Genomic DNA, 14,765 nt, shown 5'->3' on the forward strand with positions numbered 1-14,765 from the left:
GACATGTTGAATTTTAGATGGTGGGGAGACATCCATATTGAGATGTCCCGAAGGCAGGAGGAGATACGAGCCTGGAGGGAGGGGGAATGGGGCAGAGATGTAGATTTGGGTGCCATCAGCATAGAGATGGTAGTTGAAACCGTGGGAGCAAATGAGTTCACCAAGGGAGTGAGTATAAATGGAGAACAGAAGGGGACCAAGAACTGACCCTTGAGGAACCCCAACAGTAAGGGGATGGGAGGGGGAGGAGGACTCCGCAAAAGAGACTGAGAATGAACAGCCAGAGAGATAAGAGGAGAACCAGGAGAGGATGGAGTCTGTGAAGACAAGGTTGGATAGCGTGTTGAGGAGAAGGGGGTGGTCCACAGTGTCAATGGCAGCTGAGGGTTAGGATAGAGTAGGGGCTGTTGGATTTGGCAAAAAGGAAGTTATTGGTGACCTTTAAGAGGGCAGTTTTGGTGGAGTGCAGAGAATGGAAGCCAGATTGGAGGGGGTCTAGGAGAGAGTTGGAGTTGAGGAATTTGAGGCAGAGAGTGTAGACGACTCATTCTATGAGTTTGGAAAGGAAGGGTAGGAGGGAGATTGGGCGATAACTAGAAGGGGCAGAGGGGTCGAGAGGTTTTTTTTTAGGATGGGGGAGACGTGGGCATGTTTGGTAAATGGTTAATAGTTTACCATTGCCTTCTGGGCAGTAAACCTGAGTCTCTGCCCTCAACTCTGTTCCATGCCACTGTTGCCTAGCACAGATCAGGTGAGATTTGACTTCTAGCAGATTGCCTTCCACCCACTAGCCACTGCTTAAGCTAAGAATGGAATGGGTATGTCTCTGCTTGACTCTCCCTCACATAGCTAAAACTGGTAGAGTACTGATAACTCTCCAGGTGCAATTGTGAGAGGGGTTCTGAAATGCTAGCAAGAAGAATATAGCATCGTTTTGTTCAGAGACACCTAAGGTTTGGATTTGGGAACTGGCAGGGGAATAGACTAAGGCAATTGGTTGAATGGTCGTGGAGAAGCTTAGAGAACAATAAAGATTACCTCCATGACTTGGGAGCAATTGTTTTATTGGCTATTGCCACTGGAGACAGGAATGACAATCTGAATGTGTCATTTACTAGACAGAAGTCTGAAGTCATTTACTAGACTTCCAACAGAGATGTCCTGAAGGCAAAGTGAGATGTAGAGCTGGATAAAAGGTTTCAGTACTCATTATTCAAACCTATCTAATAGAATACAATTCAAATCGGCCACTCTAACAAAGGGATTTATCCAGAATTTATTCAAGCCTTAACACTATACTAAATGCTTGGGAGAGTTCAGCAGAAGCAAAGCACACATTATAAGAAGTCCCCTGTATTATAGGGAAGACAGACAGACAGACAGACAAAATTGGTTCACATACAATGAAAGCAGGAGAAAATAGAATAATATGATCAGTAGATGAATGAATGTCAAGATGAAACAACTGAATACATAATGAAGTATGTGACTAAATAATAATGAACATTCAGTTCTGCTATTGTCCAAGTTTTCTTTACACCCTTTGGCTTGAAAGTTACTAGGCAATTAAAGAATGATTAGGCCTATTTGAGAACAGCTTGATGGAATATCAGAAGAATCAGGTTGTGAGCATACCTCCAGAATGAGCAAAGCATGTGCCACAGTATGAGTTCTCAACACAGGATACAACTCTCACATTCAGAAGAAAACTGGTTGTAGACATGTGGGCTGAAGACGGATGCAAAATGCAAAAATCCTGTTTATTGTTATGAATGGACCAATATGACTGATTCACATCTAGTGTGCAATACTTGACTTTAAAAAGACTGTTTTTTTAGAGCAATCACCTTCCACAGTGTCTTTCACCTCTTTGTTCCTCAGACTATATAGATCATTGGGTTCAGCATGGGGATCAATATCGTATAGCACATGGACACCATTTTTCTCTGATCCATTGAGAAGCTGGAACTGGGCAGCAGATAAATAAACATCGTGGTTTCATAAAATGAAATGACTGTCATTAGGTGAGAAGCACATGTGAAAAAGGCTTTTTGCCTTCATCCAGGAGAGTGTATTTTAAAAATAGCCAACAGGATGTACACATACGATATCAGTGTGGTCAGAATTGTAACCAGCATAATGACGGCTATGGAAGCAGCAGGAAGGACTTGGGCAAGCCTGGGGTCCGAACAGAACAGCTTCAACAATGAGGGGACGTCACGGTATAAATGATTAATTTCATGAGATACACAGAAGGACAAACTAAATACCCTTGCTACTCAGACCACAGCATTCAGGCAACTGGCCAGATAAGAAGCAGTGACCAGTAAAGCACACAGCCTCTGAGGGTTGCAGACTGTATATAGCATGGGTTTACAGATTGCTACATATCATTCCTTCATTCAATCATATTTATTGAGCGATTACTGTGTGCAGTGCACTGTACTAAGCGCTTGGGAAGTACAAGTCGGTAACAAATCGATCATATGCCATCACTACTAGAAGACAATACTCCACTACCCCAGATGTAGCCACAGCACAGAGCTGGGCCACACATTCTGGGTAAGAAAAGGTTTTCTTGTCCACTGAGAAATTTGCCGGCATCTCAGGGGTAACAGATGATGAATAACATGAGTCAGAGAAAGACAGATGGCTAACGATAAACGAATCCTTGCTGAGGAATCAAGCAAAAATTCCTCACTCTGGGCTTCAAGGCTCTCCATCACCTCACCCCCTCCTAGCTCACCTACCTTCTCTCCTTCTACAATCCAGACCACACCCTCAACTCCTCTGCCACTAACCTCCTCACTGTGTCTCGTTCTTGCCTGTACTGCCATCGAACCCCGGCCCACGTCCTTCCCCTGGCCTGGAGTGCCCTCCCTCCACACGTCTGCCAAGCTTGCTCTCTTCCTCCATTCAAAGTCTTCCTGAGAGCTCACCTCCTCCAGGAGGCCTTCCCAGACTGAGCCCCCTTTTCCCTCTCCTCCTGCCCATCCCCCCACTCTACCTCCTTCCCCTCACCACAGCACTTGTATATATTTGTACAGACTAATTACTCCATTTATTTTACATTTACATATTTACTATTCTATTTATTTTGTTAATGATGTGAATATAGCTTTAATTCTATTTGTTCTGACGATTTTGACACCTGTTTACATGTTTTGTTTTGTTGTCTGTCTCCCCGTTCTAGACTGTGAGCCTGTTGTTGGGTACGGACCGTCTCTATATGTTGCTGACTTACACTTCCCAAGTACTTAATACGGTGCTCTGCACACAGTAAGCGCTCAATAAATATGATTGATTGAATGAATGAATGGTGTCTAGGCATACACTCACACAGAGATAGGCCAGACTGAGCAATCCCTTTTCCTCTCCTCCTCCTCCCCTCTCCATCACCCCCTCCCTTCCCTGTCCCCTGCCCCCTTCCGCTCCCCAGAGCACTTGTGTATATTTGTACATATTTTTTACTCTATTTTTACTTCATTACACGTTACTGATTGGCTCCCTCACAGCAATTCTTAATTCAGTTAAAGAACGGCTCATACTCTATCCTAATCCTCCTCGACCTCTCAGCTGCCTTCGACACTGTGTACCACCCTCTTCTCTTCAACACGCTATCCAACCTTGGCTTCACAGACTCCATCCTCTCCTGCTTCTCCTCTTATCTCTCCGGTCGTTCATTCTCAGTCTCTTTTGCAGGCTCCTCCTCCCCCTCCCATCCCCTTACTGTGGGGGTTCCCCAAGGTTCAGTTCTTGGTCCCCTTCTGTTCTCAATCTACACTCTCTCCCTTGGTGACCTCAATCGCTCCCACGGCTTCAACTATCATCTCTACGCTGATGACACCCAAATCTACATCTCTGCCCCTGCTCTCTCCCCCTCCCTCCAGGCTCGCATCTCCTCCTGCCTTCAGGACATCTCCATCTGGAAGTTTGCCCACCACCTAAAACTCAACATGTCCAAGACTGAACTCCTTGTCTTCCCTCCCAAACCCTGCCCTCTCCCTGACTTTCCCATCACTGTTGACGGCACTACCATCCTTCCCATCTCACAAGCCCGCAACCTTGGTGTCATCCTCTACCCCACTCTCTCATTCACCCCTCACATCCAAGCCGTCACCAAAACCTGCTGGTCTCAGCTCTACAACATTGCCGAGATCCACACTTTCCTCTCCATCCAAACTGCTACCCTACTCGTTCAAGCTCTCATCCTATCCCGTCTGGACTACTGCATCAGCCTTCTCTCTGATCTCCCATCCTCGTGTCTCTCCCCACTTCAACCCATACTTCATGCTGCTGCCCGGATTGTCTTTGTCCAGAAACGCTCTGGGCATGTTACTCCCCTCCTCAAAAATCTCCAGTGGCTACCAATCAATCTGTGCATCAGGCAGAAACTACTCACCCTCGGCTTCAAGGCTCTCCATCACCTCGACCCCTCCTACCTCACCTCCCTTCTCCCCTCCTCTGCCACTAATCTCCTCACCGTGCCTCGTTCTCGACTGTCCCGCCGTCGACCCCCAGCCCACGTCATCCCCCTGGCCTGGAATGCCCTCCCTCCCCACATCCGCTTCTCTTCCTCTCTTCAAAGCACTACTGAGAGGTCACCTCCTCCAGGAGGTCTTCCCAGACTGAGCCCCCTCCTTCCTCTCCCCCTTGTCCCCCTCTCCATCCCCCATCTTACCTCCTTCACTTCCCCACAGCACCTGTATATATGTATATATGTTTGTACATATTTATTACTCTATTTATTTATTTATTTTACTTGTACATATCTATTCTATTTATTTTATTTTGCTAATATGTTTGGTCTTGTTCTCTGTCTCCCCCTTCTAGACTGTGAGCCCACTGTTGGGTAGGGACTGTCTCTATAGGTTGCCAACTTGTACTTACCAAGTGCTTAGTACAGTGCTCTGCACACGGTAAGCACTCAATAAATATGATTGATTGATTGATTGATTGATTGATTTCTTCCAAGGCACCAGTACACACTATTCCAACCCTCTACTTTCCTACAGAGCCCACTCATCATCATTGCTGGCCCTCTCCATCATGACTTCATTTCCTTCCTCCTTAAGAGTTCATTTATTCCCGTTACACATATTACCTGTAGTAGCTCCTCCATCAAATTCTTCAATACACCTCAATGGGGAATTGTTTTGTCATACTTACAAAATTACCTAATTTTAATTTTTTCCATCTCCCATTTTTCTTCATTTAAGCCTCCATTTAAAATTCTGAATCTCCTCTTCTCTGTCTTCTAGACATTCCACCTCTTAGACAGGTTTCTTCTTGCTTTAAAAAGTTTAGTAGTTAATGAAGGTAAAGCATTTCCAAATATTAAGGATGATCCCAGGTCTGGAAATCGAATGGAACAGAAAATGAAGCTGAAAATCTTCTCCCAAAGAAGACTGTTTGTCAGTGTACTCATGCTAGCAAACTCAGAAGCTAATTCCTTGTATTATAAAAAGAAGCAGCAATCTACACTTTTCATCAACAGTGTTTTTGAATATTTACCTCCAGATGATTTTCTAAATAGCTTTAATTATCTATCCATTAAGAAAAATATTTGAACTACTTTAGATTTCAATGCACCATCCCTACCAAAATTGAAAAAGGTATAACAAGATTCTTCCCTTCAGAATGTAGTTTGGCACAATTATGAGTTATCTCTTTGAAAGATAGTGTGGGAAGACCATATTTTTGTAGGAAAATATTTACAATGAAATAAATTACTCTGAGGAATCAAGGGGAGGATCATCTCAGAAGGTCTCTGCCTTGCAACGTAGTGCCTCTCGACACTTATATTGTACACTTTTCTTATCTAAATTAAAAATGAGTGCAGTCAGAGTAGCCTGCAGCCAAAGCACACAGCAGAAAAAAAAATGTCTAATGGATTTCTAAATGAATCCAGAAGTCAGGGTCAACAGGCATCTTCTCAAATTCAGTTGGCCTTTTCTTTGTCAAAAGAATTTTGGTAGAGCACCTATACCTGTGGAAGTGTCTGGAAGGAAGCACCTAACATTTCTTAACCAATAACAGGATGAGCACTATAATCTGCTTCTTGGCTGGAAACAACTCTATTATATTGCACTGTCCCAAGAGCTTAATACAGTTTCCTGCACACAGTAAGAACTCCATAAATCCCAATGATTGACTGATTGATTGATTGATTTAGGAGGTGGAGGGACAAGTCAGTGAGATTTTCCAGGCTGAGCCTACACTTTTGTCCCTACCCTTGCACCCCAACAGCATAAACCCATGAATGGTTGAAAGCTGTGTGCTTACATAATCTTGTTCTAAACTCCAGATAGGTAGGCAGAGGAAGAGGAGGTTGAAGGAGAGTCGGCTTCACAAAATTCAACATTTTTCAAGAATAAAATTCTAAGAGTTCCACAGCAAGTTGTGCATATGAAAAGAGTTATCACTGATAACAGACATGTTTACATTGGGCTTAGTGGTTTTTGGGGAACAAGTCTCTGAATTCCTCTGAGTCAGCTGCAATACTACTATAAGTGAAAAGCATTATTTAATGCTCTTTAGATCATCCAGTGGTTGGGAATAATCAGCTGCAGGACCTCACAACTTTTCTGGACTTCTAGGAGATGGGGCAGTTTTTGCCAAAAGGAATTTCTGTCTTATTCAACATAGAAATCTGAATTACTCTTCAGAGAAATCGCATATGCCATGGAGCTGAGCAACCAAGATTTCTTAATCAAGGGCTATACCTCAGCCACCTCTTGATGACCTCTGTCTGAACAAAGCAGCATGGCCTGGAGGGAAGATATGGGCAAGGGGTCAGCAGTGAGAAAGACAAGATCGAGGTACAGTACGTAGTCTGGCATTTGAGAAGGAAATTGTGCAAATTGAGTTGTAGTAGGAGATCAGAGAGGTAAAGGAAGGAGAAGGAGAGCTGACTGAGTGTTTTAAAGTCTATGGAAAGGAGTTTCATTTTGATGTAGAAGCGAATGGGCAACCACTGGAGGTTTTTGAAGAGAGGTTTTGAGGACTGAGCAGTTTTTTAAAAATCAGATCTGCGCAGCAGAGTGATGTATGGACTGGACTGGGGAGAGAAAAGAGGCAGGAAGGCCAGCGAGAAGACTGATGCAGTAGTAAATAAAAAATCTTCTGACTTCATACATTTGATTTACAGTATATCTTCAAGGTAGAAGGTAGGTTGATAAAAAGTTTGTGTGGGCTGACACAATTGTGATTGTTTGCATGGATGGAGCCATCATGCCATGCTCTGGTTTTTTGTTCTGAGAATGGAAGGAGCAAGTGAGAGTGCTACAACATTTCCTAATATGGAAAAAATAACAATTTAGTGTATTCTTCCAGCTAGAACTATCCAATTTGATGATTGTCTGACACAGAGATGAGAAGGAAGATTGAGTATAGATCAACCGTGATTTTAAAAGGAGCTTCAGGGAGTAGGGCCCAAGTGGCATAAAACAAAGTACATCTAGCTACACATCAACAAATTCCAAAGTTGGTAGAATTGCCAGCTGCAAATATAGTTCAGTACACCCAAGGTACATTAGAGACTCTTGAGTTTAACTTAAGATGCTAGTGAATATCAAAATCTTTATGAGTCTGCATCAATACATATACGCATATGAATGTATGTATATGTGTATATATGTTTAATCTATGTATGACACACACACATGAATGCAACTATACTATAAATTCGTAATCATTTGAATCTTAGCCAGCTAGGTTATATATCTTTAAGTAGGTTTATTTTTCCCAACGTGAAGTAGATACATGAATGGCTATGGTTGAGGCATTTGTAATATCCCTCCAACATATTTGGTAAGTTTTTTGTAAATAATAAGCTTCCATTCTTAGCCACTGATTCAGGTACCTGGAGTTATCTAGGTTTGTTATAAAAGGGAATTTAGATTTTTCAGTCAATCAATTGGACTTATTGAGTGCTTACGAATACTATATGACATAATTGGGATGGTTTTTCCTCAGTTGTTCAAAATAGCTTAAGATGGCACATGCATTCTCTCCAACAATTTACTTACTTGTGATTATAGTTATTTCAAAATAAAGGTTAACAAATGCTTTAGAGGAGAAAATATAAAGTTAGTTGACATTGCAAATATGGCTGTTTACTCCTTTTCCCAGGCCTCTCCTCTCCCATGACACCCCCTTAACAGTTCTGCCCTACTCAAGACCTGTCATCCATAGGACTCCATTCTCCACCACCTCAGAGACAGTTCTGCCAAGAGCCCCTGGAATCTCCTTGCCATTAGCCTTTATGATTTGATTCGACTGACTAATAAACAATTCATCCTTCTGCTGTGGGCATCATCTGCCTATTTCATGGTTGCCTCTGCATGTTAATTTTTAACTGCCCTTTATGATGTCATCATTTGCTTATTTTAGTATTGCTATTACATGTTAATTGTTAACTGCTCTCTGTGATGTCATCCTCTGCTTATTTTCTTATTGCCATCGAATGATAATTGTTATCTGCTCTCTGTGATTCATCACCTGCTTCTTTTATTGTCATCACATGTTAATTGTTAACTGTTCTCTGTGATGTCATCATCTGCTTATTTTATTATTGCCATCGCATGTTAATTGTTAGTTACTCTGTGTGATGTCAACATCTACTAATTTTCTTATTGCTACTGCATGTTAATTGCTAACTACTCGCTGTACTGTCAGTTACCTTGCTAACCTCACCATGAACTATCAATTACCTGCTCCCATCTGCACTTCCCGTTCCTCACCTTCCCCTTCCCCTCTCCCACCCAACTCTTTCCCTCCATTTCCCCCGCCCCCACCCCTCCTCGATCCCCCTCCCCAGAATCCCTCTGTAACAGCACCAACTCTTAACCCTTCACTTCTAACACCCTCCCTCTCCTCATCCCCACCCCCACCCCATCCCAGTTCTCCTTTATCATCGCCACCCCTCGTCCCCCTCTCCCTGCCCAGACCCTTGCCAACTCATTCCAACGGTTCCTACTCTATCCTAATCCTCCTCGACCTCTCAGGCGCCTTCGACACCGTCGACCACCCCCGTCTCCTCAACACGCTATCCAACCTTGGCTTCACAGATTCTTTCCTTTCCTGGTTCTCCTCTGATCTCTCCGGTCATTCATTCTCAGTCTCTTTTGCGGGCTCCTCCTCACCCTCACGTCCCCTCGAGGGGTTCCTCAAGGGTCAGTTCTTGGTCCCCTTCTGTTCTCTATCTACACTCACTCCCTTGGTGGACTCATTCGCTCCCACGACTTCAACTATCATCTCTACGCTGATGACACCCAAATCTACATCTCTGCCCCTGCTCTCTCTCCCTCCCTTCAGGCTCGTGTCTCCTCCTGCCTTCAAGACATCTCCATCTGGATGTCTACCCGCCATCTAAATCTCAATATGTCCAAGACTGAACTCCTTATCTTCCCTTTCAAACCTTGCCCTCTTCCTGACTTTTCCATCACTGTTGACGGCACTACCATCCTTCCCGTCTCACAAGCTCGCAACCTTGGTGTCATCTTCCACTCTGCTCTCTCGTTCACCCCTCACAACCAATCCGTCACCAAACACTGCTGCTCTTACCTCCACAACATCATCAAGATCCGCCCTTTCCTCTCTATCCAAACCGCTACCCTACTGGTTCAATCTCTCATCCTATCCCTACTGGATTACTGCATCAGCCTCCTCTCTGATCTCCCATCCTCCTGTCTCTCCCCACTTCAATCTATACTACACGCTGCTGCCCGGATCATCTTTGTGCAGAAATGCTCTGGGCATGTTACCCTCTTCCTCAAAAATCTCCAGTGGCTACCAATCAACCTACGCATCAGGCAAAAACTCCTCACTCTTGGCTTCAAGGCTCTCCATCACTACGCCCCCTCCTACCTCACCTCCCTTCTTTCCTTCCACAGCCCAGCCCGCACCCTCCATTCCTTTGCTGCTAACCTCCTCACTGCGCCTCGTTCTCACCTGTCCCGTCGTCGACCCCTGGCTCACGTCCTCACCCTGGCCTGGAATGCCCTCCCTCCGCACATCTGCCAAGCTAGCTCTTTTCCTCCCTTCAAAGCCCTACTGAGAGCTCACTTCCTTCAGGAGTCTTTCCCAGACTAAGCCTCCCCATTCCTCTCCCCTTCCCCATCCCCCCCACCCTACCTCCTTCCCTTCCCCACAGCACCTGTGTATATGTTTGTACAGATTTATTACTTTGTTTATTTTACTTGTACATATTTATTATTCTATTTATTTTGTTTTGTTAATGTGCCTTGTTTTGTTGTCTGTATCCCCCTTCTATACTGTGAGCCCGCTGTTGGGTAGGGACTGTTTCTATATGTTGCCAACGTGTACTTCCCAAGCGCTTAGTACAGTGCTCTGCACACATTAAGCGCTCAATAAATACGATTGAATGAATGAATTAATTCCAATCCAAACCCTCCCCACCCCTCGCACCCTTCCCCCTCCCTTTCCTCCCTCCACATCAGCTGCCAAGTGTGGTCTTTGGAACTCCCGCTCCATTATAGGTAAGCTCCCTTTCATCCTTGACTGTTCCTTTCCAGCTCTCTCCTCCTCCTCGCCCTAACCGAAACATGGCTCACTCCGGATGACACGGTCTATTCTGCTGCTGTCGCCAGTGGAAGCCTCTTTTTCAACCACTCCCCCAGACTCACCGGAAAGAAGGAGGTATCGGCTTTCTTCTCGCACCCCAATGTCGCTTTAGCAATATCCCTCCTCCCCCTTCCCTTTCCTTCCTCTCCTTTGAAGCTCATATTATTCGCCTCTACCACCCCCTCCATAATCTTGTAGCCATCATATTCTGTCCCCTGGCCCCACCTCCAACTGTTTTTTTAACGATTTTGACCCCTTTCTCAGCTTTCTTCTCTCCTTATCCATGAGCACTCTGATCCTCAGAGACTTCAACATCCACATGGATGCTGGTGACTCCTCTGCCGCCCGCCTTCTATCTCTCCTTGACGCTGCCAACCTCCTGCTCCACCCAACATTGTCCACTCACCAATCTGGTCACACCCTCTACCTCATCATCTCCTACCGCTTTTGAACCACCCTCACCAATTCTGAAATTCCTCTCTCTGATCATAACCTTCTCAACTGCCTCCTCACTCACACTCCTCCCCCCGTAAATCTATATTACTACCCCACAGAGACCTCCACTCTCTTGATCTCATCCACCTTTCTCAGCGCATCACACCGCACCTCGCCTCCCTATCCTCCCTACCCAATCTTGATGACCAGATTACTGCTCTCAACTCCACCTTATCTACTCAGCTCAACTCGATCGCTGCCCTTTCCCTTCGCTGCTCTCGTACCACTAACCCACAGCCTTGGGTCACTGTCAATTTCTGCCTCCTTCGTTCTTATGCTCGAGCTGCTGAACGCTACTGGTGAAAGTCTAAACACCAAGCAAAACTTGTTCACTTTAAGTTTATCCTTTCCTGCCTTAACTCTGCCCTCTCCTCTGCCAGGCAAAACTATTTTTCCTCCCTTACTGACTCCCATGCCCATCATCCCCATCAGCTGTTCCATACATTTAACTCCCTTCTCAGTCCCCCTGTTCCTCCCCCTCCTCCATCCCTCACTCCCAACGTTATAGCCTCCTACGTCATTAGTAAAATTAACTCCATCAGGTCTGAGCTCCCCAAAGTCACCCCTCCAGCCTTTCTCCATCCCCCCACTCTCAACCCTCTCCACTTCTCTTCCATCCTTCCTAGCAGTATCTTCAGATGAGAGCTCCTCCCTCCTCTCAGGTGCTACTCCATCCACCTGTGCATTCCCCATTCCCTCTCATCTTATGAAATCTCTTGCTCCTTCCCTCCTACCCTCCTTAACTTTCATCTTCAACTGCTCACTCTCCACTGGTTCCTTCCCCTCTGCCTTCAAACATGTCCACGTCTCCCCATCCTAAAAAAACCCTCTCTTGACCCCACCTCCCCGTCTAATTATCACCCTATCTCTCTCCTACCCTTCCTTTCCAAACTCCTAGAACGAGTCATCTACATTCGCTGTCTCAAATTCGTCAACACAAACTCTGTCCTTGACCACCTCCAATCTGACTTCTGTCCCCTACACGCCACTGAAACTGCCCTCTCAAAGGTCACCAATGACCTCCTTTTGTCCAGTGGCTCCTAATCTATTCTAATCCTCCTCGATCTCTCAGCTGCCCTCGACACTGTGGATCACCCCCTTCTCCTCAACACGCTATCCAACCTTGGTTTCACAGACACCGTCCTCTCCTGGTTCTCCTCTTATCTCTCTGGTCATTCATTCTCAGTCTCCTTTGCTGATTCCTCCTTCCCCTCACATCCCCTTACTGTAGGGGTTCCTCAAGGGTCAGTTCCTGGTCCCCTTCTGTTCGCTATCTACACTCACTCCCTTGGTGGACTCATTCACTCCCACGGCTTCAGCTATCATCTCTATGCTGATGGCACCCAAAGATACATCTAAATACACCTTAGTGGAAATGAAAGAAAAATTTAAGATGCTAAATTCTGACTTCTATTTAAAGAGGTCCCAGCATTAAAAAAGCCATCATAAATTTTTATTTTTTAATCATGGAAGTTGGAAACCTTTTTTAAATAATAGTTTTGCAAGAATGTAGCATTTGACAGTTTTAGCAGTTTTAAAAATAGCTTATGGAAATTGCTGTTAAAAATACTAACTTTGGCTGTAATTGTGGAACAAATACAGTAACTTCAAAATTGGGGTTATGAAAGCAAGCAATAAGAAAGAACACATTAATAATTCCTATTGTTTTTAAGATTCCAGTATCTGCTCTCCAAATAACTTTTTAGTGGTGATTTCAAGGTGTAAAATGATATGACTATAAAATGACAGATATAATATTCCAATTATTTAATAATCGTCATCATCATCATCAATGGTATTTATTGAGCTCTTACTATCAATAAATCAATCAGTGGCATTATATTGAGTGCTTACTATGTGCAGATCACTATACTAAGAGGTTGGAGGAGTAAAATACCCCAGATTTGGCAGATATGTTCCCTACCCACAAGGAGCTGGTGAGATAGACATCTTAAAATGCTTTCCAGTTGATGTTAGCAAAAAGTCATTTCGACTCAGTTTCTTCAACTATAAAACAAAAAACCATGGGAAAAATAACTGAATATCTCATTTTGCAGCTATTTCCCTGCATTTCTTTGGGAGAGCAAAGAAAACACATCTATGTAGGAAAACACTGAACCTTTAAGAATATAATGCCAAATGTCTGTAATATGCTCTAAAAAGTATAGCAATGGCAGAGCCATAAATACAGCTATTTTTTGTCATGAGATCCTACCCATGCATGAGAATGGAACTGAAAAGATTTTCTTGGCATCTTGGAGATTGAAAATATTTTAGACTAATAACACTGAAACCCGATTTTAGCAGTAGTAATAGTAGAAGTTGCAATAATTGTAGAAGTAGTAGTAGTAATAACAATAATAATCATAATGACATTTTTTAAGCATGTACTTTATGTCGAACAATGTTCTAAGTACTGGGATAGCTATAAGCTTGTCAGGTTCGACACAGTTTCTGTCCCACATGGCGCTCACAGTCTTAATCCCCATTCTACAGATGAAGTAACTGAGGCACAGAGAAGTTAAGTGATTTGCCCGAGGTCTCCAGAAGACAAGTGGAAGAGCCAGGATTAGACCCAAGGTTCCTATGACACCCAAGCCCGTGCTCTATACACTAGGACATGCTGCTTAGTAGTAATAGTGGTAGTGGTATTCATATTACTACTAGTAGTAGTTGCATTAGACCCAGTAGAATCAATTGAATTCCCACTTGATGCAATGCGATGAAGAATAAGGCATTTGGGAAGTGCAGAATAAAGAAGCAGCATGGCTTAGTGGCAAAAGCCTGGGATTGGGAGTCAGAGGTAATGGGTTCTAATGCCGGCTCCACCGCTTGTCAGCTGTGTGACTTTGGGCAAGTCACTTAACTTCTCACTGCCTCAGTTACCTCATCTGTATAATGGGGATTAAGACTGTGAGCCCAACGTGGGACAACCGAATTACCTTTATCTACCCCAGTGCTTAGAACAGTGCTTGGCACACAGTAAGCGCTTATCAAATATTATTATTATTATTATTATTATTATTATTATTATTATTATTATTATTATGTGGCATGTTCCACACAAGCCAACATGCTTATATTCTAATTGAGGAAGATATAAAAATAATTACAACTATTGTGATCAATGTATGTAATTCATTCAATCATATTTATTGAGAGCTTACTGTGTGCAGAACACTGTACTAAGTGCTTGGAAAGTACAATTAGGCAACAGGGAGACAATCCCTACCCAACAACGGGCTCACAGTCTAGAAGGGGGAGACAGACAATAAAACTAAACAAGTAGACAGGTATCACTAGCATCAAAATGGTCAGTCAGAGATGGGAAGTTCTGGCTCTACTTTGGATTCTTCAAACAAACACAAAGGACCAGTGCAGACACCAACACCGGCTCCTTTCCTTGATGGCCTTCTCAAGTGGTGTGCCAAATGAGTTTCCAATTATAATGATGGTATTTGTTAAGCACTTACTATGTGCAAAGCACTGTTCTAAGCACTGATTAGTTTCCAGTCATTCAAAACTTCTTCAACTTTTGAAATAAACCGTTCCCACTCAGAGGCAGTGGTGAAGTCTGTGATCTCAAATACCTTGGACTAGGGCTCACTGTCGGCCACCATGTCGGTGTGCATTGAATACACAAATATGCAGGGATGGATATAAATCCATTGAATGAAAAATTC

At 43.9% G+C, this 14,765-nt stretch overlaps 1 non-coding gene across 1 annotated transcript; it reads right to left on the reverse strand.

Annotated features, from left to right (window-relative positions):
* Nucleotides 1–761: 761 nt before the first annotated feature.
* On the reverse strand, nucleotides 762–899 carry LOC119921498. Its single transcript, XR_005448534.1, has one exon. It is a non-coding gene; the product is annotated as a small nucleolar RNA SNORA7 (small nucleolar RNA).
* Nucleotides 900–14,765: the final 13,866 nt, after the last annotated feature.

Source organism: Tachyglossus aculeatus, assembly GCF_015852505.1.
Source record: "Tachyglossus aculeatus isolate mTacAcu1 chromosome 12 unlocalized genomic scaffold, mTacAcu1.pri SUPER_6_unloc_2, whole genome shotgun sequence".
NCBI classification, from domain to species: domain Eukaryota; kingdom Metazoa; phylum Chordata; class Mammalia; order Monotremata; family Tachyglossidae; genus Tachyglossus; species Tachyglossus aculeatus.